This window comes from Peromyscus maniculatus, chromosome 1, assembly GCF_049852395.1.
Source record: "Peromyscus maniculatus bairdii isolate BWxNUB_F1_BW_parent chromosome 1, HU_Pman_BW_mat_3.1, whole genome shotgun sequence".
In the NCBI taxonomy this organism is placed as follows: domain Eukaryota; kingdom Metazoa; phylum Chordata; class Mammalia; order Rodentia; family Cricetidae; genus Peromyscus; species Peromyscus maniculatus.
The window spans coordinates 97191920-97216742 of NC_134852.1; the positions used below are offsets into that span (position 1 = coordinate 97191920).

Sequence of the window (24823 nt, forward strand, 5' to 3'; positions counted from 1 at the left end):
TCTCATTGGCTTTTTATATCTTGTGACATTCTTGGAATGAATTACAAATCTAAGTGCTTGATAATTGAATCTAAAGTTTTGAAGGAAAATCCACTGTCCTGTACTGCTAATAGAGAAAATTCATACCTCCCGTTTTGGGTTACATTCTCATTATGTCTATGAAGGTTTAGTATTCCAGCTAGGACTTTAGCACTATGCAGGGTAAGAGCTTTTTACAATGTCTTTATGTACATGGTTTAGAAATGTGTGTCTGTGTGTGTGTGTGTGTGTGTGTGTGCGCACATTATAATTTTTTCTTTTTTAATTTAAGCTATGTATTATTCATATGGAGACTTCAATAGTTTGAGGTATATTGTTCCATTAATTTTTTTTAGGTTTCAATAATGAAAGTATATTTAACTTCATCATGTTACCATCAATGTATTGTTATGTTCATGTAATTATCTCCCTGGGACTTTCAAGTCCCCTATTGCCTGAGCTAATGTTGAACATGTGATTCATCTGTGAATCTCAGAATGAAACAATCATGTGCTTATGATATTTATAATAATTTTTAAAATTTAATTTGTAAGCACTTCTGAGATATTTACCTTATCTCTTCATAATAAACATTGATGTATATGTATTTGCTAGATGTATTTTATCTCTCTTTCTTTTGTCCCATGGTAATATAGGCATTCTCAAATGAGAACATTCCCTTCTAGTTCTTAAATCCAGTGTCTGGGTTCACTGTGGTGCCAGCAGTTAAAATATCTCTGTAGGTTGCACACACATGACATCAAGCTCAGGGCTGTAATAGTTCCAACTTACTCAAGGTGATGGTGTTAATTAACAGTATCTGAGAAGATAAGTACCTGTTTCCTTCAGTGTGTGAGACTAACATTCTAAGGACAAAATTCTTTTGGTGCATATGACTCCCTCAGTCAGTGACATTCATAGCTTAATTTTCCTAGAGACTAATGTGCAACCATTACAAAGAAGCTGATCATGTGGTTCTTTTCTGTTATATTCCGAGAGTTCCCCATTCCTATAGAGTAAGAGCCTCCTATAGATGGTGCCAGGCTGGAATTCTCCATGGTAAAATTATATCCTTCTGGAAATTGAGTCATCATGCATGAGGTGCCAGAAATATCAACTAGATCCAACTTTGGGTAGCTGGGAACTACTGGAGCGGATGTTTCTGAGAATCTGTTTTTGTGATAAGTACCTGAAATACATTTATTGTGAGACTTGTCTCTCTGAACCCATCCAAAATGTCATGTTAGTTGCTCTGTACTATCCATTCCTTTCAGTTGCATCACCATATTGATATCCTAACATTTTCAGTTTTGGGGGTCAGCACCTGTCAAGTAGAAGCCATAAAAAATCCTGGCATAGTGAATTTGGTGGTAATAAAGCTACTCCAAGCAGAGTATCTAGTTGTAATTGACAGTTATAGGGAGACAAAGAGCCAAGTTCTTAGCATAGTGATGATTTTCTTTCAACTATACTCTTGTGGATTTTGATAGATCAAGGAGTATATAGGTAAAAATAGAAAGAGCTTGATTAGTATAAAAAGATAGTGGCACCAAGATTAGTGGGTATGAAAACAGGCATAGCTTAGATGAACTGGTTGAAAGATTGAACATTACAAATTAACATATGAATTTTAAATAATTAATAAATATAACTTAATTAATTCTTTTAGTGTTTTTAATTTATATGATTTCCTCTTTACATGCCTCCCTTCAAACTCTCCCATATATGTATCTAAACTTCTTTCAAATTTGTAGCCTCTCTTTATCATTAATTGTTATTGTTGGTGGTGGTGGTGCTGGTGGTTCTGGTGGTACTGTTGTTGATGATGGTGGTTTGTGTGTGTGTTTGTGTGTGTGTGTGTGTGTGTGTGTGTGTGTGTACCTGCTCAGTTTGTATGGTGTTATTTGCTTGTTTGTTTTTAGGAATGACCACTTGCTATTGCAAAACCCATTTGTGTGTTTTTTTCCACAGAAGACATTTTCTACTTCTCTCAATTACCTTAGTTGTCTGAAGATCAATTTGTGGAGTTGAGGCCTTGTGTGTTACTCCCCCTATATTTTAGCATGACTTTTGAGTCAAGTCTAATTTAGTTCATATTTAGGCAGTCAGGTGATAAGGTTATATAACAATAGTTTATATCTGTAGTTTATGGGAAATCTAGGAGCCACAATCTCAAAGTCAACTATCCAATGTACTTTCTGTTACAATCTTTGCACTCCATTTTCTACAAAGATACCAAGTATTTTCAAAATTTCTACTTTAGTGGGCTAGAGACAGGCAGATGCTTAGAAGATATTGGCCATATGACCTACTCTAATTATGATCTTCAAGTTTAATGAGAAATTGTGTGTAAAAATGTAAGGCAAATAACTCTTAAGGGACATTTTATTTAGATAAATATCTACAAATAACTCATTTTATAGTTATATAACTGGATATATGTTCTTCACTCCCAGAGCCTGATTTCATTTGAAACAACAATCTCTGAATTGAGACTATTCAGTAGATGAAATAGGTTATCCTAGCTTAAGAATTTCAAGTATTCCCCCACATTTATGGAAAGAAGATGCTCAAAAAACCATGTTTCCCTATGTTTAACACTGAGAATAATAAATTTCAATACATAAGTGGAAGGATAATCAATAATAGAGACAATATTCAATTTAAATTTATATAATTCATTTTTATGCTAATTTTTTCATTCAATTTATTTAATTGTCTTCTCTTTATTTCCTGAACTCCTTGCCAATCCTGCCCACCACCTCAAATACCTAACTATATGTTCTCTCACAGTCTTTCAAAAGAAGAGATCATAAAAGAAAGAAATTAGTTAAAAGTGAAATAAGTCAAACAGCCAATAAGACAAAAATAATAGTCTGAACTAAACCAAAAACAAAATTACACAAAATATAATGTTTTTTTGTGCTTACATAGACCCAGTCCTGTACTGTGGTTAATAAACACAATGACATTGTTTTTAATGACATTGTTTTTAGAACACTGACTTCCCAGTTCTGTGAAGGTGCCTACCCCAAATGTTTCTGGATTAGCTAAGGGGCTTTGTCCTACCTCCCATTCTCCTGGCTTGATTTGTTTGGTTTGGACATACTCAGGTCTTGTGAATGTTTTCACCATCTCTGTAAATTCATATGTGTATCAGCCCTGTTGCATCTGGAATATGTAGTCAGAAATTTTCCTGTGTCCCACCGGTCCTGTAGCTGCTCAGCCCCAAGTAAACACACAGAGGCCTTTAATAATTATGGACTTTATTGCCCATGGCAGGACTGTTGCTAGACAGCTCTTATATCTTCAATTAACCCATGTATGTTATTCTGTGTTTTTTCATGTTCTGTGGCTTTACAGGTCTGTTGGCATGTTGTTCATTGGGCGGCGGGCTGATGTCTCTCTGTCTCTGCCTTTCTTCTTCCTGTCTCTCCCTTGCATTTCCTGCCTGGTTATAACCTGTCTCACCATAGGCAAGAGCAGCTTCTTTATGAACCAATAATACCAATGCATATTCACAGCACACAAAAAGACATCGCACAGCAGGGAGATACTTTTTCCTTAGAGTCATTCAGCACTGTTGGTTCTTTGAATCTTTCTGTGTGTTCTTCTCGATAATGCCCTGAGCAGTAAAGTGAGGGATTTCATAAAGAAATCCCATTTAGGTGTAAATGCTACAATGTCCTTCAGTCTCCAAACAATTAGACAACATTTTTAAATAATTTCTTTTTAAGAATTTCATACATGTACTCAGGGTAATATAATCATATCTAATTCCTAATTCTACATGCAACATTCCTATATCTTTTCAAAATGTCTGTCTCCCAACTTTTTGGTTTGTGTATTGATAATCAAGTATGACTAGTTAGTGATTCCTTGTTTTTATATGTGGGTCTTGGGATTCATATCAGTAGCCACATTCAAAAAAGGAATGATTATGCCTCCCCTTGGAACTATTCACCATCAACAGGTTGTCTTTTAGAGTGAGACCTGAAGATCAACTCAACTGAGTCAGGAGTTAGGCTGGTTTGGTCTTAGATTTGGGCAGCCACCACACCTGTAATTGTCATGTCATGTCAAGAAGACAGTGTGTCACACAATACATCCTGTCATCTAGCTCTTCAATTTTTCTCCATCCTTTCCCACAGTATTTTCTATGCCTATGAGATGATTGTTTTAAATAGATATCCTTCTGGCTGTTTTTCAGAAAATTGGGGATCAATTTACCTCAAGACCCAGCAATACCAGTTTTGAGCATACACACAAAAGATGCTCAGACATACAGCAAGGAGACATGCTCAACTATGCTCATAGCAGCATTATTCATAATTCATATTCCAAAACCTGGAAGTAGGATAGATGACTCTCTATTGAGGAATGGATGAAGAAAATGTGGTACATTTACCCCATGGAATATTACTCAGCAGTGAAAAATAATGACATCATGAAATTTGAAGGCAAATGGGTGGAACTGTAAAAAAAAATCATCCATAACATCTGGGTCACCCAGTATGTTTGTACATGTTTCAGTTTGTCTAGATTAGAGAACAGATTGAGTTTTGAAGATCCCTGTGTTGTTTTCCACAGCTGGTTCTACTCAATGCCTGTGAGGTAACCCAGACCCAAAAAGACAAACATGGCATGTACTCACTCATAAGTGGATATTAAAGGCGAAGAAAAGGATAACCAGGCTATTATCCATAACCCCAGAGAAGCAAGGGAAAAAGGAGGACCCTAAGAAAGACAGGCATGGATTGCTCCAGGAAGGGGAAATAGTTAATGTCTCCTGGATAAACTGGAAGGGGAGGAGATGGCAGATGGATATATAAGGGATTGAGATGGCCAAGTTGGGGGCAGGGTGGAGAGGAGGAATAATGAAAGAGATATCTTGATAGAGGAAACCATTATGAGGTTAGGAAGAAACCTGGTGCTAGGAAAATCATCAGAAACCACAAGGACGTTACCAGCTAGGACTCTTAGCATTAGTGGAGTGGGTATTGAATTAACCTTCCTCTGTAATCAGATTGGGGTCTACCCTATCTATTATCATAGAACCTACATTCAGTAACTGATGGAAGCAGATGTAGAGACCAACAGCCAAGCACTGGGCTGAGCTCCTAGTGTTCAGTTGAAGAGAGGGAGGAAGGATTATAGGAGAAAGGGTGTCGAGAGCATGATATGGAAAATCACAAAGACAGTTGAACCAAGCTAGTGGGAGATTATGGACTCTGTACTGACAGCTAGGGAACCTGCATGGGAGTAAACTAGGCTGTCCTAATGAAGGTAACATTTGTGTGGCTTGATCTGTATGTAGGTCCCCTGGCAGTGGGACCAGGACTTATGATAGGGACATGCCTAGCCTTTTGGGGCTCATCCCTTATGGTGTGATGCCTTGGGTAACCTTGATGCAGTGTGGAGGGGCTTGGTCCTGACCGATCTTGGCATACCAGCCTGTGCTGTCACCACAAGGGAGGCTTTATCCCCTATAAGGAATGAATGGGTGGTGGAAAAGCAGGAGAAGGGGAATGAGGGGGAATTGTGGTTGGTATATAAAATAAAAAATAAAAACAATATGATAATATAACAAACATTCTCCCATCTCTCTTGGAAATAAACATGGCAAGATACACATCCAAAAGTATCCACCAGCTGTATATACTTGCAAAGGCTTTATATTTTGAGGGTGTTCTGCATCTTGGCTTAGAAATCACACAATCATATCCATCATATATTTAGGACAGGATCGCTGGTAGATCCTGAGAAGTAAACTGACTAATCATACCAAGCCATGACAAACAAAAGGACAGAGTAAAGACCTACTATGATTATTAACAAATTGTTTATTAGAGTGAAAGAGCAACTGTGTCATCACAGGCATTGATTAGAACAAGTTGCGGGAAATAACAGGGATCTTCAAAACTTTATCTGTTCTGTAATCTCAACAAACTGAAAGCATGTACAAATATGCTGGATGATGCAGATGATATGGATAACCAACACATGTTTATTGTACAGTGTACATTCCCAACCATTTCTGATATTGGAATGGGGCTTCAAACAGTAAGGCAGGGAGAATAGACTCCTTTTGCCACATGTTTTAGTTAAGGTTTCTGTTGCTATGAAGAGGCACCATGACGACAGCAACTTTTAAAATGCAAAGAAGTTAATTGGGGTGACTTACATTTTTAGAGGTTCATTCCATTATCCTCATGCTGTGACATGCCAGTGTGCAGGCAAACATTGTATAGAAGTAGCTGAGAGTCCTATGTCTTGCAGGCCACCTGAGGTGATTTGTGACACTGGGAATAGCGTGAATATAGGAGAACACTAAACCCATCTCCACAGTGACACACATCCTCCAACATGGCCAACACTTACCCAACAAGGCTACATCTCTTAATAGTGCCAGTCTCTTTGGAGGCCACGTTTTTCAAACCACCACATCATGTTATTAGACACAGAGTTCAAGGGCTTTATTAAGAAAATTGAGATCTTGAGGGTCCAGGGAAAAATCTGGAGAATAGTAAAAGTACACAGAAAATTCACATCATGGCTAAATCAATTGTACAATTGAACAACTAATAAAATTCTAGACCTATATGTAAATGGTATCTTGCTCTGTCTGAGGAAGTAAATTCATCCATAATATGAGTGATGCTTTCCTACAATTGTTGATCTTAACTTAAACATATTAAATATATAATTACTTCAGGAGATAAGTACAATCTTCAAAGTGAGGAGATAAAGGAAGTAATTATTTCTCAATTTTGGAGGGATATTATATACACTGATGCAAAAATAATCTTGCTCACTTCCCTGAACTTTGTACTCATTCAGATCAAAGCACACATATCCAAAGTTTAATGCCTAATGTTTACATGTATACACATACATATAATATTTATTATTGTGGATCTGGGTTATGTTAAACAGGATTTTTCTATCTACACCCATTTACCTGAGAATTTAATGATTTCAGGGTTTTTTTTTCAGCTGAGTAATACTCTATTGTGTAGATATACCATATTTTCTTAAATCATGCATCCATTGGTGGACATCTAGCCTGTTTTCTATGTCTGGTTCATATGAACATTGCAGCAATGAACAGAGATGATTACTTTTTAGTAGGATATATAGTCCCTTGAGTATGTGCCCAAGAAGAGTTTTATGTTGTGTTTTTTATTTCACATTTCTTTGATTGTGTGAACCATTTTTCACTATATAATCTTAATGACCTAGTGTTCTCACTTATATTCCATCCAATCTATTTATGAGGCATTCCTTAATTTTTCATTTAATGTTTTAGTTCACTTTGTTATTTTCCCCAGAGGTACAATATCTTTTTTTAAATTCTGTTTTGTTATCTTGAGTTAATTTCATTAATTTTTTCAGATATTTGTTTTTTTATGATCTTCATTTTTTTGAATTTATTTGTATCTTCTTTGAGTTTGTTGATCATATTTATCATAGATATTTTGAAATCATTGTCTAGTATTTTGAGTAAGGCACCTTTCTTGCAAGGATTTCTATGACAATATAAGTTTTCTGTGGAGCCATACTATTTTGTTTATTTACAATAATGTATTTGTATGGGACCTAGGATTCTGAATTTTGTTATTAACTCTGTTTCTTAGTTTAAAAAAAACAGCAAAAAAATAACTTTTGGCTCTGTTGTGTGGAATGGGTGTTGTGTTGAATCTGTGTTTGCAGAACTTTTCCATATTACTAGTTCTTAAAAATTGTTTGACCAGCTAGCTATCTTGGCCTAAGGACTCAGTCTCAGCCTATAGCCAGTCTTACTGATTAGTGGGTTATAAAATGTTGATGTTATAATGGAGTTTCAGAAGGCTGCCTAGTTCAGTACAAGCAAAATGGGGTTTCTAAGGCCAAATGGAGATACCCTTTAGACTTAGCAAATTCTCAGTCTTCATAAGTCTTGATACAGCCTGCAGGATTCTTTGTCAAGCAAATGCTCTTGTTATTACTTATTGAAATAATTTGGAATCTAATCTGATATAGAAGGCAAGGAAGGCGGAAATACATAAAGCATGAGACACATGGTTTTCTGGAAAGTTGAGAGGTAGGCAACTAACACTAAATTGTGTGAGTTTAGATTTTAATGCTTTTCCTAAGTAGAAATGGTCCTGCAGTTGATAACATGCATGTATTTGGCTACAGGGCTTTGGTGTTTGACTAAATAGAGGACTGGAGATGGATGAAATGGCAGAGTTGTTGGAATTGAATCAGTATGAGTTCAGGATCCCTAGTTATGTATGAAAAAGGTCACATCAGCAGTAGTGGATGTTACTGGTGTGGATGACTTCCTATGTGGTGGAGCTTTGAATATCCCAATGTATAAAGGCAAGAACAAAAGGTAGAATAAGCAGTGAATGTGAAAGATGAGATTTTGTGCACAGATAGTTTTGTATAGACAATTTTCTATGAACATATAATAAAATATTCCTTGTGAAAATTATATGATGAAATAGTTTTAAATGGATAATATGCTGAAGTATACAATTTCATTTATAAGATTCCTTGCTTTGGTAATGTGATTCAGTTACACAACCTCAGAAACAAGATCGTCAGGATAATAACATAATAGACAGGGAGAGAGAGTATTATAAGAAGGAAATCCAGAGTGAGTGATGAGACCTGTGATGCCATCTCACTAGGTTTTATCTTCTCATGCTATCTCCATTTTAACATGATTACCCTAGGAGCTAAAGTTTTAAACTATTAAAGTTAGGGAAAGAAAGGAAATTCAATCATAGCAATTTAAGTCCACATCACATGTACTAATTTTGTTGCAATGAAAGCAAGTAAAGATTGTTTGTTACATTATAATAACATATATAAAAATTTGTGAATATTCTCAAAAAGAGTTTATATACAAAATAGTGTTTGGTAATCTCAGTCACCATGTGCCCATTGATTTCCATTTTGACAAAGGCAGTAATATAAAGAAGAATACTTCCTGAGTAGATAAATCCTTAACAGTGCTTGAATAAGTTTTCAGTCTTAGTGCAGTAAGAAATTACTTGGCAGAATTATCTTAAGAATGGAAGTGTTTACTGTTTTAATTGCTCAAAGGTACAGTTTGTCTTGATTGGGAAGTCATGTGACAGGATCATGAGGCAGCCTGTTAAACCATATCTGTAGAAAAATATGACTGACAAATATGAATGTTGCTGCTCAGCTCATGTTCTCCATTTTATTCAGTTCTGGAAACAAGCCAATGAAGTATTGCCTCCTACACCATTCAGTCTACCATAAACCAATCCATATAGAAAATACTGAATAGATATTGTTGGCATTTTCTTATAATATTTATTATAACTCCAATCCAGATGACAATAAACATTAATTGCTATAACCACCTTGGTTTTTCAGTAAAGTTCCTTTGCCTAAGTAAGATCCTTCAAACTACATTAAAATTAAACCTTACAAGATGACATCCACTAGTACCCACCAGCTGTACAGGCTAGCAGAAATTTTTTGATTGGAGTCTATCATCTATCTGGGCTGAGAAATTCAACACTCAAAGATTCCATACACCCTGGTCATGATCCATTTTAGAACCTGAGAAGGAATGTTGCTGTTATATCAGGGCATGTCAAAGAAAAGGTTGGAGGAAGGAACTTCTGGGATGATTTGATGAACAGTCTACTATAAGAAAAGTGAGACTTTGTTATAAGAGACACTGACTAGAACAAATTATAGGAAATATCACAGGGATATTCAAGACCCATGCTATCCTTTTGCCTCAACAAAGTGAAAGCATGTACAAATATACTGGCAGACATGGATGGTGTGGAATATCATGTCATTCTGGATGTCAGTTTTACAGGCCCAGGCATCCTGATACTAGACAGGCATCTCAAAAGGTGAGCAAGGGACACTAGACTCCTTTAAGCATATTATTAATATACAATGTTAAAGGATTTTAGTAAGAAACTTGAGACCTTGATTGAAGAGAAAATCTGGAGGATAAAATAGTACCCACAAGTTCACACCATGGCAATAGTAATTATGTATTTTCTGCACATCTCATGAAATCCTAGAACTCTATGTAGAAGACTTCTTCTTGCTAAGGAAAATAAATCCATCGTCAAAATGATAGACACTTTCCTATGATTTCTTGGTTTTAGCCAAAAATAGGAGTCAGTCTGTAGTATCTTCATGGACGAGGTCCAATCTTCAAAGTGAGTATCTAATATAAGTAAGAATAACTCAAATTTGGAGTTAAGAGTAAAGTTTAAACTGAGTTAGAAATCATACAAGTTCAAATCTGGAAAAGGACAAATATCTGATTCTCTTCCTACAATATGAAAGGACAAATGAGTAACAAAGTACTTCTCCCTCTGAAGCCTATCTGGGCAATAAGAAATTCAGGTTCTTTTATTGTACATGTTTATGCCTGAAACTTTGCTCACTATATAAGTGAAAGGACCCAAAGTTGCATTTGTTACTAGCATGAGAACAATTTTGCCCTTGCTACCTAACATTATGGTTCAACATTAGGATCTTAAAAGAACCCCTTAATTATTATGTCATGCCTGAAACAGCCCATATTTTGCCTACTATTATTCCCCGGGGTCAATACTGATGACTTTGCTCATTTGTTTTTGGTTCTATCATCTTTCCCATTCTTTTTCTGGGTAGGATATTTAGACAATGGGAAGTGATTAAATGTACTACATCCTTCTTCATACATCTTCTCCCATATATTTTTTGCATGTCTTCATTTCAACTTATTTACTTTGTTTTTTGGCAACTAATAATGGTCCCCAGCATTTCTAATATGTATGTGGGAACATTGGAATACAAGAAGTCTTCAAATTATATAGTTACTCCATAGTATCATCATTTGTACCATCTCAAGTTATATATATACTTTCACATAGAAAAAAAAGTTATATATATATATATATATATATATATATATATATATATATATACCTTCACATAGAAAAAAAAGGTTTAATTAAAAATCTTAAACTAATAACTATAACATACGGTGGGATGACCTGCTACAGACCCCACTTAAGGCTCTGTATTGATGCTTTAGTTTATCTGAGCTCATATGTGTCTTGCTTAGTTGATTCCAAAGGTGTTTTTTTCTCTTTGTGTCTTCCTACCAATGTGATTCTCAGAATCTTTCTGCCTCCCCTTCTGGGGTGATTCCATGAGTTGTGACAGTAGGGATTTGATGGAGACCTTCAATATAGACCATTTCTCAACATAAAGTACAGCTGTGGTTCTCTGCATCTGTTCCCATCTGCAACCAGATGAAGCTTCTGTAGTGAAGATGGGATCAGACACTGGTCTGTGAGTACAGCAGTTTATCCTTATGAATCATTTTATTTGTCTTCTTTTTAGACTAGTAGTGATTTGTTTTGCCCTTGGTTTCTATGCTATATAGTCTTTGACACCCAAACAGTGTCTGGTATTGGTTTCTTCTCCTTTAGTGGGCCTTGGTCAAATAAGACACTGGTTCAATATTTCCAGAAATTCTCTGCCACCATTGCTATCCTATATTTTGCAGAGGACAGAGAGTAGGTCAAAGGACTCCTTATTGTGACAATGAATGGGTCTCTGCCTCTTATGCCTGCTCTTGCGTCTCTTTTCATCATGTTGGTTTCCTTGTCCTACCTGATATTGTATGTTTTGCTTCATATAATTATATTTTATTTTGTCATATTTGATTGTTACTTCTAGAAGCCTGTTTTTTTTTCTACTGAGAGATAGAAGGGATTGGATCTGAAAGGTAGGGTGGGAAAGGAGAAACTGGAAGGAATAGTTTGAGGGAAAATTACAATGAGGATACAATTTATGAGAAAAGAACCTGTTTTCTATAAAAAAAATTCAAAGGAAAAACAGGAAAAACTTTTTTAAAATGTGTGCTTCCTAGTATAAATTACCACATGATACCATGCAGATAATTTTATACCTAATAGGATACAACCACTGCTTTCTCATCATTTCTGAATTTCCTTTGTAAATATTGGGGATACTAGGACAACCTGACTCTTCTCTAATACTCTGATTGTTAAGGGAGAATGATTTTTGAAACCTAACAATTTCTAAGTTAGAAATCAAGGTGTTTATTTTTTCTGAACAGTAATTGCAAATGCCTTTAGTCCCAGCACTATGGAGACAGAGACATGCAAATCTCTGAATTTGAGGCCAGGTTGGTCTACAGAGTGCATTCCAGGATAGCCAGGGTAACACAGACAACCCTATCTCAAAATCCCAAAACAAAATTGCTTTTTTGTTGAACTATAATAACATCACTTTCCCAGCCTTTAGCTCCTCCCAAATTCCCTCTCTCCCACTCGTGTCATAACCTTATTCTCAAGGTGATAAGCATCTTAATTTTTTAATATCTTTAGATCCATGTGGTTGTGTGTCCTGTAAATACAGACCACTGATTCCCCACTAAAAAGACTCAACTACTTTCATGTAACTTCTTCTTTATCCCTTATCAAAACAAAGAGTGTCTTCATTTAAAAACATATCCATGCCATCACCCACTATAATTATTTATTATGAAGCACAACCTAACATATAATTTTAGTGAAAAAATGACATTAGAAGTTAATATATAAAATTCTGACTAATTCACAGCTATTACACTTTCAATTATACACATGGAAATATAGAAGTAAAGCAACATTGCATATAAAGAAATGTCTCAACAAAGTTTGATCTGTGAGAACTGAGGTCTAGGTCAGTTTTAGAAATATAATATGTAGTTTATATTTTACATTTGTTCATGAGACAAATTGCCTATTTTGACCTAAAATTAGATGATAAAAATGTTAGTGAATTCTTTTTGGAAACTATTGCCTAGGAAACATATTAGTATGACTTAATGAGTATTTTCAATTTTACAATGCACATTCCTGAACTTTTGAAAAGAATTTCTCTCAGGTCTTAACAAAATAATGAAGCACTTTGGGGCAAAGATGCAAAGAAGCAGCCCTGCACTGGAGGCCAAAATACAGAAGACCTCCACGGCCACCATAGCCTTCCCTTTGGTGCTGTGGTAGACAGGAAGGAAGGTGATCCAGACACTGCAGAACACCAGCATGCTGAATGTCAGGTACTTGGCTTCATTGAATGTGTCAGGCAGATTCCTGGCCAAGAATGCTGCAGTGAAACTTCCCATGGCAATGAACCACAAGTACCCCAGGACACAATAGAAGACAAAAATTGACCCTATGTTACAGACAATCAAAATATGGCCCTTTTCAGCATACACATCAGCCTCAACAAAGGGAGGATAAGTACCCAGCCAGATCCCACATAGAATCATTTGAATCATGGTACAAATTGGAATGATGAGTTTAGGAGCCCCTGACACAAGCAACCACCTCATCCTTCTACCTGGAGTAGTAACTTTGAAGGCCAGTACTACTGTAATTGTCTTCGCCAAGACAGCAGAAGCAGCCACAGTGAACACTACTGCAAATATGGTCTGCTGCATGAAGCATGTGGCCATATTGGGTTCGCCAATGAAGAGCAAGGAACAGAGAAAGCAAAAGATGAGGGAGATGAGTAGAACATAGCTGAGAGCTCGGTTATTGGCCTTGACTGTGGGAGTGTCCTTGTGCTTCAAAAAGACACCAAGTATTATACCTGTAAGAATAGAAAAGCATAGAGCCAAGCAGGCTAGAGACATTCCCAAAGGGTCTTCATAACTCAGAAATGTCACAACTTTTTTGAGACAGTGTATTCCTCCAGGGTTGGCATACTGATCATCTGAGCATTTCACACAGTGATTCATGTCTGGTACAGAAATAAAGTAACATCAGATTTAATATTTGTTGGTTACTCACAAAACATGTTCTATGAATGTATGAGAATTTTTTGTCAAATTAGCCTTGTTTTTGGTATTTGTATATTGTTTAAGAATTAATAGTGACTCCAAAATCTCTTGTCCTCATGAAAATAGTGCAAATTAATAATTTATATTTTCATGCATATAATAAGACATTTTTATTTCCTTACCAGAAGTGATTAGCCTGCCAGATAATATTCATGCTTCCATAATAAAATATGTTAGTGAGGATAATATAGTAATACATATTTATTCTTAACATTCCTGTATTTAATGAAATGCAAGATCATAAAACCCACTTTTTTCATCTGTATTTTGATATGTCTATTACCTACAAGACAAGTACTACATACCAATGTCCTCATGTAACTGCTTGTTTGTTGGAATACAATGAATCTCATATATTATTTAAAAGCCTGCATGAACAATGTTAGGGAAAGCAGAGGCTTCATAAACCTTTTAGCACCTATAGTCTCTACATAGTAAATATATCAAATTTACTATTAGATTTCAATATATGAATTTTAGTAAGAAGCAGTACCTATTAGTTTTATGAATATCTGTAATATTGGACTGTCAATACTCTCAATAGAAGTATTTTATTGAGAAAACAACATAAAAATGATGTTTTCCCATCTCTTAAGGACATAGATAAGGCACATAATTAAGGATAGATGGAAGAGTTTCCTTCCACCCGACATAATGTAATTTGTGACTTCTGTGTTTAATTGAATGAATATAACAGAAAAAAACTTGAAAGTAATAATATTATTCCAATAAAGAGGCTTTACATTCATGACTGTACATTCCTTACAAATTATTTATATTCTCTCATATTTTAATATGTGATATTATCTAAATTGTTGGACAACATTATTTACCTTTTTTCTAATCATTTTAATAGTACTTGTTATAAAATTTTTATTTCTCTATTTTAAAATACATATAATCAATTACCAAAAATTTAAAATTATTAGTATATTACTTTTGTATTCAACTACTCAAAAGGATATATTTAAAACACAATTTTCATCAATTTATTTTCCATTCAGTATTCCATACAACTTTTTTCTACAGTATTCATTTATTTCCCTAAAAAATGTTTAACATTTGAATGGAATTATTTGTTTCCGTACTCTTCAAGCATTTATAAATTTATTATGTTCATATTGTATGGAGCAATTTACATTCTGGTTTGTAGATTAAATGAAACAATACATTTTTATTTAGCTATGTGTCATCACTCAAGAAGAGCGTACTCCCAATTTTTAGTTACCTGTTACATTAAACATAAGATCACTATCCAATGTTCTATGAAAACCTTGTCACAGAGAAAATATCCCCACCTATTCAATTGAAAAGTTTAACTTGATACTTGTTTTCATTATGAAAATAAAAGTTTGATTTCCAATTCTATATGCCGGACTTCAAACTCATCTATAGACTAGTCTGCAAATCAAAGTACAAACTATGAAGTGACTGCATTATCTACTGTAAGACACACTACAAAAAACATGTCTCTCGAGCATGATGCATCATTTATAATCATCTACAATTCATCAAAAACCTCATAGGATAAATGAAAATAAGGATGTGCATCTCCAATGTCTTAGAAAAGAAGAAATGTAAATGTATTATACACAGCTGAATTTCAGGCAAAGGATAAATATTACAGTGATGTTTCGCACTCTTAATTAGTTTACAAAAGAAACTATTTTGTAGAGTTGCTAGAATAAGGTTTCAAAAATGTAGTTCAGGATACCTGCTGTACTACTATTGGGTAGATTTATTGATTCATTTAATTCTCCAATATGATTTATCTTATCAATTTCCATAAAAATCATTGAGATTCATTTAAAAATGGTAGAAATAAATTAATATGATGAATCCTTTGGTATGCTATATACTTACCTGTCATGTTGGAAATTTCATTCTCTGGGCAAGGGGTACAATCAAAACAGCAGACTGCCTTCCCTGGCTGAGAGGATTTTCTGAATCCTGGACTGCAAGGCATATTGCATATTGAAGATGGAGTCTGAGAAACATCATAAAAGGGACTATAAAGGAAAAAGTTTACATACTTGGGAATAGTTACAGTGATTTAGAACACTGCACCATCGAAAAACATCATTTACACACATGCACTGAATAAAATGCACCATTTTTTTTATTTTGTGATTATATTTTGTAGATGTACTGTGATTTATATAGTGAGAAAATTGTATTTACATATGTGTGTTTATTTTATATAATCGATATAATTTATATATCTATGCATACATAGATATATAAATATATAGATATATGAAAATTTATACTGCTGAAAAAATATATTCTCACAAGAATGTGGTATGTGAGTTAGTGTCTATATTTGAAAATATTCTAACCCATAATGCTCAAGGCAATCTTGAGAATTTTGGTACTTATGGTGCATGTAGAGTTTTACAATACCAACACACCTGCCTAAGGTTTATGTTCCACTCTATCATCTCTTCAGACATATACAATTGTTGACCACGTGGCAAATGTTTGGAAAACTTTCCTACATTCACCTTAAGTCCAACATTTGGCACAAAATCCATAGTGTAGTGAATGTTGTATTCTACATCCCGGTTTTCTTTCTGGTTCATGTTCACTTGGTCTCCAACAGGGTTAATAAATTGAATGTTCTTCAGGAAATGAACCATCTGAAACATTTATTATTTTAGTTTCAATTATGCCTATGCATCTAGAACAGATATATGAAGTTTAGACTGCCTCAATTTTAATTAATCTATCTATAAATGTGGCCTAATTCTTAGTATATATATATATTAGATTGAAAAACCCACATATGTGTAACACTAACTTTATATTTTGACAATACCAGCTACTCACTTCGGTTAATTCTTTAACACTTGCCCACATGAATGAGTAGTTAGACATTACCTACTTTATCTCTTCTAAATGGTACCTGATATGTAATTGAGGTCATCTATATGTTAATAAATATGGAAGTATTCCTTGCTCTTATTTAGGGCATATTCACTTAATTAATCACCAATGTTTTGATCACTTAAATACCAATTAGTTTCTCCTGGGGTTAAATATTCATGAGAACCACTTTTATATGTTTCAGATATTTTAAACATGAGATGCATATGTGGTAGAAACGTTATGGGAAATATTGGCTTAGATCATGATGATCTGGGTCTGTGTCAATGTTTTTTGCATTAAACAATATCACCAAAAAATTCTCATGAAATTCAGTACAAGGGTACAAAAATTTGATTTATTTTTATACAAAAGACCCTGGAATTCTTAGATAGAACACATGTTGTCCATTAAGAAAATTATACCTATGATAATACATTACCTTCATTGAAATATGTATTACCTGCCAAGAGTCAAATTCCAGACTTTTCTCAGAATTCTTTGGCCATATGTTTACTTCTTGCAACAGCATCTTATGGAGTGCATGTGCCACAGCATGCACAGTATTGTAAAGGACATAACCTGTACCACTCACAGAAATTTCAAAATAATGTTTGAATAACCAATGCAATCGTGTTTCCATTGAGCAATTCTTCAGATTCTTACAACCAAATGATGACAAAGAACAATTAAAATATAGCCAAGATAATTTAGAAAGGTGAACACCATTTTTGTATTTGGAAGGAGCTGCTGTTATGATAAATGTATTAAAACCAGATAATTCATGATGGTGATTTAAAAAAGTAAAGGTCCCATAGAAGGAATCAATAAGGAATCTGTCATTTTGTGTGATCCAGTCCCACTGTTGGGTAGTAACCCATATTCTCTGAATGTATGCTAATTTGTAGAGTCTAAGATTGAATTGTAGATAAGAGTCTTTGTCTCCATAAATGATAACAACTTTTGCTGATGACATTGTGATCTCATTATAATACATGTTTGCATTTTTCTGGAATAATATTTTGTCCTCCACAATAATATGCACAAAGGCTAAGCACACACTATTTCTTTGCATCTCTTTTCTCAATTCCAGGAGAAACTCAAGTCCTAGGTCATCATCTGAAATGATTGCTCCAACCCAGTTCCACCTGAAATATACCACCAAAGACACCATGGCCAAGGCCAGAGATGTGTCCTTAGGAGCTATCTGGTATAGATGTGGAAACTGTTCATGTCTGCTCAGGAGAGGATGAAATGGTCCATAGTAAAGCTGAGTGTCAAAGAATATAAGCAATAAATTGAAGAAGGTTAAATGTATTATGAACAGTCTAAAACTATGTGTGCACATCAAAAGCTGGGAAAGTTAGAGTATGTGGTTTTCATCTCATTATTAAATCATATTTAATTTATTGTGAACATCATTGAAAGTACTCATGAACTCAGTCTGCTAGTAAAACTGCACATTTCTGCTCTTCCTGAAGTCTATTTGGGGGTAAATTAGTGGCATGTGCCTTTAAATTAAGCACATAATGCTTTAAATTCTATGCTTTAAGTTCAACATAAATCCATTTTTTTTCATTTCAGTCTGCATTGTAAGGAAAAAAAGAATGGAAGGAGCAAGTTTTCATAAATACCAATCTTCTCAACCTTACCTCTGGTCTATTTGTGATGTACAGGAGTGGTCCAAGAATAGCTGATGATAACCATATTGGTCCTGTAAGTACGATTAAATATCTTCTCTGATTTACACAGCAGTAGTTAGGAAGAATTTCACCAATTTTTGCAGATAACCTATTCATCCTCCAATCATCAAGTAGCCCACATTCAACTTTAACAAGCAGAGAAATGTTTGGCAGAATGTGAGAGTCCTTGTTGACATCTTCAAGTGCAAAATAAAGAGATAAAATCAAGTGGAAATTCTTATCTGTCAACCTGAAAAGAGAGGAGAGATATCATTAAGGAATGGGCCCCAAACATGATAATATTAAATCACAATAATAGTGTTTATATATTTAATGCCTATTTTCTTTTCCCATTGCTATGGTTACACAAGTCTTGTTACTGTGCTCCATGAGAATGTGAGATCTCTGCAATTAAGTAAAGATATTTTTAAAAGGATTTGAGATGGAGTCTTTCATGTGGGATGCTTTGATTTTTTAACTTTCATACAGTTTTAATTGTTATCTGTGAGTATGATGAGAAAGAGATCCTAGAAGTCATTAAATCTAATTCTTTTATTTTAGAATGTTAATAAATAATATACATGGAAAATAGGTAGGTATTATCTGCTACTTAGACAGTGATAGTTTTAAACAAGTAACAATGGACAAATGTATGCATCAATTGTAAATACAGGGAATGAGTAGCCAGATATATCTGTATCACCAGCATGGAGAATCTTTTCAACTCATTTATTATTGCAGGCAGCATAATTATCCTTACTCTTTCTCTCAAATTCATGTACCCTTGCATCATTCCATTCATTCGATACTGTATAATCCATGGCGATATGCTATTGATTATAACAATGACACTTTATTATGGGGACTGAGCCTTCTCTTCACATGGTTCCTTAGATTATATCATGATCCATTTAATTTTTATTCATGAACCTGAACATCTTGCTCATGGCCCTATATTCCTAATTTAAAAAAAAGTCTGTATTTTTTTCTAGTGTTCTTTCGTTCATGGTGGGATATATGGATGTATAATGATGATGTCTCCAAGTTAAATGTGAATTCTCCAGTTAAAGCAGTAGTGTTACTATGCTGGGAAGTTAACCTTTCAAATAACAGAGATTTTAGCTTTCCAAATAAAGTTTTAAAGTTTATACTTATTTTCATATGAAATCAAGTGCTCAATTTCCTTGAAGTCTTATTATTCACTCATTTCATAATTTAACATTTCAATATCAAATCTTTAATGATTTAGTGGTATTTATGTAATATCTTGAAATGTAAAGAAGTAAAATACATCCAATAAGCTACCCTTTCTTTCATCAGTCATTCAAATTACAAGTTTTAGTGAATAATGGAAGCCACAAAAATGTCTTTGCTTAGTCACAGATATTCTGATTAGGGAAGTCGTTGGAGGATTTGGCACATATGTGTTCTGATTTAAGACACCAGAAACAAAGACCTGCTAATTTAACTGAAAATTATAATAATCAGGACAGGAACTGGGTAGACAACAATACTTCTGAGGAATTGCATTTGTGAAAACTGTGGATGCAAAATGTTAGTCCAGTATATTGAATAAATTCTTCAATTCAAGATTGGAACTCTTACCAAATGTTTCATTTAAATACTCTAATTTTCACAAAATTAATTTCTAATGTTCTACAAGGCCTGTGCAAACAAATATTGATGAGGTTTATCATATATCTACATTTGACACATTTAAATATGTTTATGACAAACAATATTCACAGGGCCATTTCTTCATGGATCAAATACAAATGCAATTACACAGTTGGTAAATAATTTTTTTAAATTAAAGATATAAACAAAAACAAAGAAAATGTTAAAGAATGATTTATGCAGTTATGTATTCTAAATTGTGAGGATAAATGCAATCATTCCAAACATGACTCAGGTAATTATGAATACTAAATGTTAAATTTTGCTTATGAACAACAGAGGTTGAAAATGTTTTAAATTACGTGTGTCAGATATAAGATTTTCTAGCAAAGATTTAAAATATTGTTAGTAAGAATTTAGGCAGAATGATTTCCCACAAAACCAGTAAAATTTCCACAAGATATACATTATATATATGTATACATATATTAAACATGTATTTCTTGTATTATAGCTGTGTTTTACAATTTCAAATTTAATTCTGTCACTATAAAATTAGATCTCAATTCAAAATTTCACAAAAACACATGTAGACAATTTTTGCATAATTATTTTTTCTACAACTTCATTTTCTTGTCAACTATTATGTTGTGCGTTTAATCATAATAGAAATGTCTCAATATTAGTATGAAAAGGACCATGCTGACTATATTCTGAATAATGCAGATTTTGAAACATACTTCTATAATATTTTATAAAATAAATATAATCTTAGAAGAGTATTACATAAAAAACATTTTTTAATGGGTATCCAGTTACATAGGGGAAAATCAAGGAAATAATTGATACCATAGAGCTAATTTTTACCTCTGTTGTACTTATGTCTACGTAATCTGTTTCTTATCTTTACAAATATTCTACTAATTTTACCTAGAGAGATCAGATCAATGATGACTGTGTCCATATGCTAGTGAGATTTAAGAAGATTTAAAAATAGGAATTGCAAATTTTTTCATGTCTACTCCCAAGAAGAGAGCTTCTGCCAATTTTAAAAACAGTATAACCTCAAACTAGGCACATAACCAAACATTGCCTAGTTGAGAAATGATTTTCTCATTCAAAAACTTCTGAACCTTCTCTTAGGCATTTTTCATATTTTTTTGATATTTTTCACTCCTGAGTCATGTCTTTCCTGTTCCATTTCACTGGGTAAACAGGACTTGTCAGTGTAACAAATATGTGCTGTCACATGGTAAAATTCCTCATTGTCTTTCAAAACCATGGTTAGGTTTTACAACTAAACCAGTTTCACTATAAGTTTAATCATTCTTTTATCCTTGAAAATTTCTCTCATCTCCATGGTCCAAAACTTCCTCCTCTGCTATGAATTCACCTTCATCCATATGCTATTAATAAATGAACACGCCGGGCGGTGGTGGCGCACGCCTTTAATCCCAGCACTCGGGAGGCAGAGCCAGGCGTATCTCTGTGAGTTCGAGGCCAGCCTGGGCTACCAAGTGAGTTCCAGGAAAGGTGCAAAGCTACACAGAGAAACCCTGTCTCGAAAAACCAAAAAAAATAAAAAAATAAAAAAATAAAAAAAAAATAAAATAAATGAACACAAGTTTTGTCTCTAACTGTAAAACATCACTTACAGGTAATACAATAAACATCTTGCACAGTGTTCATTAACAGTTATTTCGAGTGTTATTTGTGACAGTTTGCTTAGGATGCTGCAGAAGACATTGCCACAGTTTCCCAAACCAATGATCAAATCATCAATAATAAAATTGAATTATGGTCAAACGTACACATCTATACTGTGCATTTAGACTATATAAACACACGCTAAATAATTAAGGAAACAAGAAACACATATGGAATAAGTGCCAGAGATTAAAGTTCTACAGCAGAGATTCAAGAAAGGAAAATATAAAATCAGTAGTGAAAAAGTGATCAAATTTGTGAGTTTAATCACATTCTTTCAAATAGTTGTAGCTGCTATAGGCAACAACTTTCATTGTAGCAATTGTCAAGGCAAATATGAAGTCACTATTTAGGGTGACATATCCTCCTTAACAGGTATACAAACTATATTCAGCAATTGTATAGATAGCTGTTATACATGAGATAGTTATAACTTAAAAAAGGAAATTGCATTGTCAATAAAAAGGAATGTAGCTATACATCTGATCAAGTGAAACAAAGTTTAATGGAAATCATAAAATTACCACAGTGAACTATCTTTATGTCCTATACTTGATTTCAGCTGGAGGAATTATACAGCACAGCAGTTATGAAATGGTACCATAAACAACATTTCCATAAAAGTGAAGTATTCTATTAAAAAATGTACCCATGAAGCTGGACAGAAATACCAAAGACCTCTCTTTACAGGAATAGGACATTTCACCATGATAGAACACTAGCAAACTAGAGATAGAAAGTTTACTCAGCCTCAAAGAAATGTACTCATGACAGTGCTTTGGATTATGTTTCTCAGGAACATCACTTGACAGAACACAGTGGAAATTGCCACTATTCAGGAAATTACTCTTGAAGAAAGGTAGACAGGGGGTATCATTCAGCTTCTAACCAAAATTATGAGTCTAAAAGAATGAACCAGATGACTCCTAAATTATCAGAAATTAGGAAATAATCAGCATAAAACAAAATGATATTGGTTATTTCCTAGATAGTAAGGTAGGGGGAAAAGAGAGAAAACATGGAGAATCACCATTTGCCTATATATAGACCTTCTATATAGTACTCACTCAATCAAAAAAAATAAATAAAAGGCACTTACTTTTCATCTACATTTCTTTTGAAATGTTCATTATTCACATGACCATGCTTTGTGTAAATAGAAAAAAAAACAATCAATATATTTATCTCCACTCCATGATTCTAGGTCTTTGGTTCTCATAAAGCACCTGGGACCAGTTAAACTGCAGAAAAGGAAGGAAAGCTCCAAGACCAAAAAGAAAATTGTGAAGTAGAACATTTTTCTAATGTCACCAAAATGAGAAACCTGGCAAAAGAGTAGCAAGTAGAGTTAAATAGAAAACCACTTTCAAATGTTCCTGTACACTCATCAGTGTCTCTTTTTATTGCTGCAGCAAATTATGAGTGCATTTATATTTCCCAAAACCTTTTTCTTAGCTTATTGTTCCCTGGAGAAATCATAAGCATTATCATTCTTTGGGCTCTGCATCTGAGTTTTATGCCCAGGTGCAAGAAAATTTCAGTAATTACATTTAAGGATCAATTTCTCTTCCACATTCCTGTGGTTCCATTTGAATTAGTGGATATGAAGGCCCCAGGCTAGATTACTCCTGAGATAATTAGATAATAGGTCTAATTCACAAAATGTTTCTCATCAGAATATGAAATACTCTTCATGATTTCATTTTTCTTGCTCTCTGAAATGTAATCCACTGTGTAATGTAGCACATTTTTAAAACTGTTCATCTATTGATGTTCATAAATCATATTTCCAATTTCTTATTAGTATTAACATTACAGGCATGAAGAAGGATGATAACATTTCTGTAGTAGGATGTTCATTCCGTTGAATACATGCTCAATAGTTTTATAGTTGACTTTTGAAGTAGATTATGTTGAACTTTTTGAGAAACCTCCTCATTGGTTGCCATAGTGACTGCTGAAATTGTTTTTCACTTCCCTCAGAGATTTATAAGTTTTATACTTTCCCTGAATCCACCCAAGCATGTACTATTATTTGTTTTATTGATCTTGACCATTTTGACTGGGATAAGAATAAATATCCAAGCAATTTTCATTTGGCATGATATGACACACAAGAATCGAAGCCCATTCTGCTTTTCTTCTGGGAACTTCTTCACTCTCAGTTATGGCACAGTTCTCAACAAAGAAAATGTAATTATACTTAACTGAGGCACCGCCTCTTTCTTATTCTCCTTCTCACATTCTTGCACTGGCCACCAATAAACCTAGAGTGACAACTAGGGTACTCTGAGACCATTTTGGTCTGACATTCCTATTCTCAGCCAGATTTAGAAATGTTCTGAACTAGTGGTTTTCTATTTGCTTTCCTTCTCAATAGATCTATTATAAGATTGGGTTTGTGAATTTTCCTTTTGAGGTCAAATCAGCCTAACTGAATATATTTGTGTCATGAAGAAAGCTAAGTTTCACTTTTGCAGATCATGAATGTGTCTAAATGGAACAATGCTGAATTGGGTCACACTTCAATTAAGTCACTCTCATGGAACCAGATCTCTCCTGGAAAATGTGAAAAAGGAGAAATTTGCCACCATTAAGGAACAACGTTTTATTCAGTTTTGCACCTCTCTATTAGGAACAATGATGGTTTTCAATCTGTCTATTCCTTCCGGATACTTCTAAAATATTGGTATAAGTTTGAACCTGATACTCTAAAAATATGAAACTAATTTCTCCTTTAACAGAATTTGGTTTATATTTGAAACAAAAATTCAGGCCACTGAATGCCAAACTGAACTATGACACTGTCATATAAGTAGATTATATTAATTGATCAATTTTGGAAGGGACTCAAGGTAGGGAATTCTTGATCAGTTTAGGAAAGGACCCTAGGTACAGAATTCTTGATCTCATAATAGGACATTGAATTATAAGACAAATGCTGCATTTTCCTTACTAGATTCTCTTAAACCAGATCACCTTCCTTATAGTTAACCCTAAGTATACATCCTCAAAATTTCTGCCTTTGTTCACATTC

At 34.1% G+C, this 24823-nt stretch overlaps 1 pseudogene; it reads right to left on the minus strand.

Annotated features, from left to right (window-relative positions):
• Positions 1-12895: 12895 nt before the first annotated feature.
• LOC102921536 (vomeronasal type-2 receptor 116-like) lies at positions 12896-23083 on the minus strand (annotated as a pseudogene).
• Between the last annotated feature and the right edge of the window lie 1740 nt (positions 23084-24823).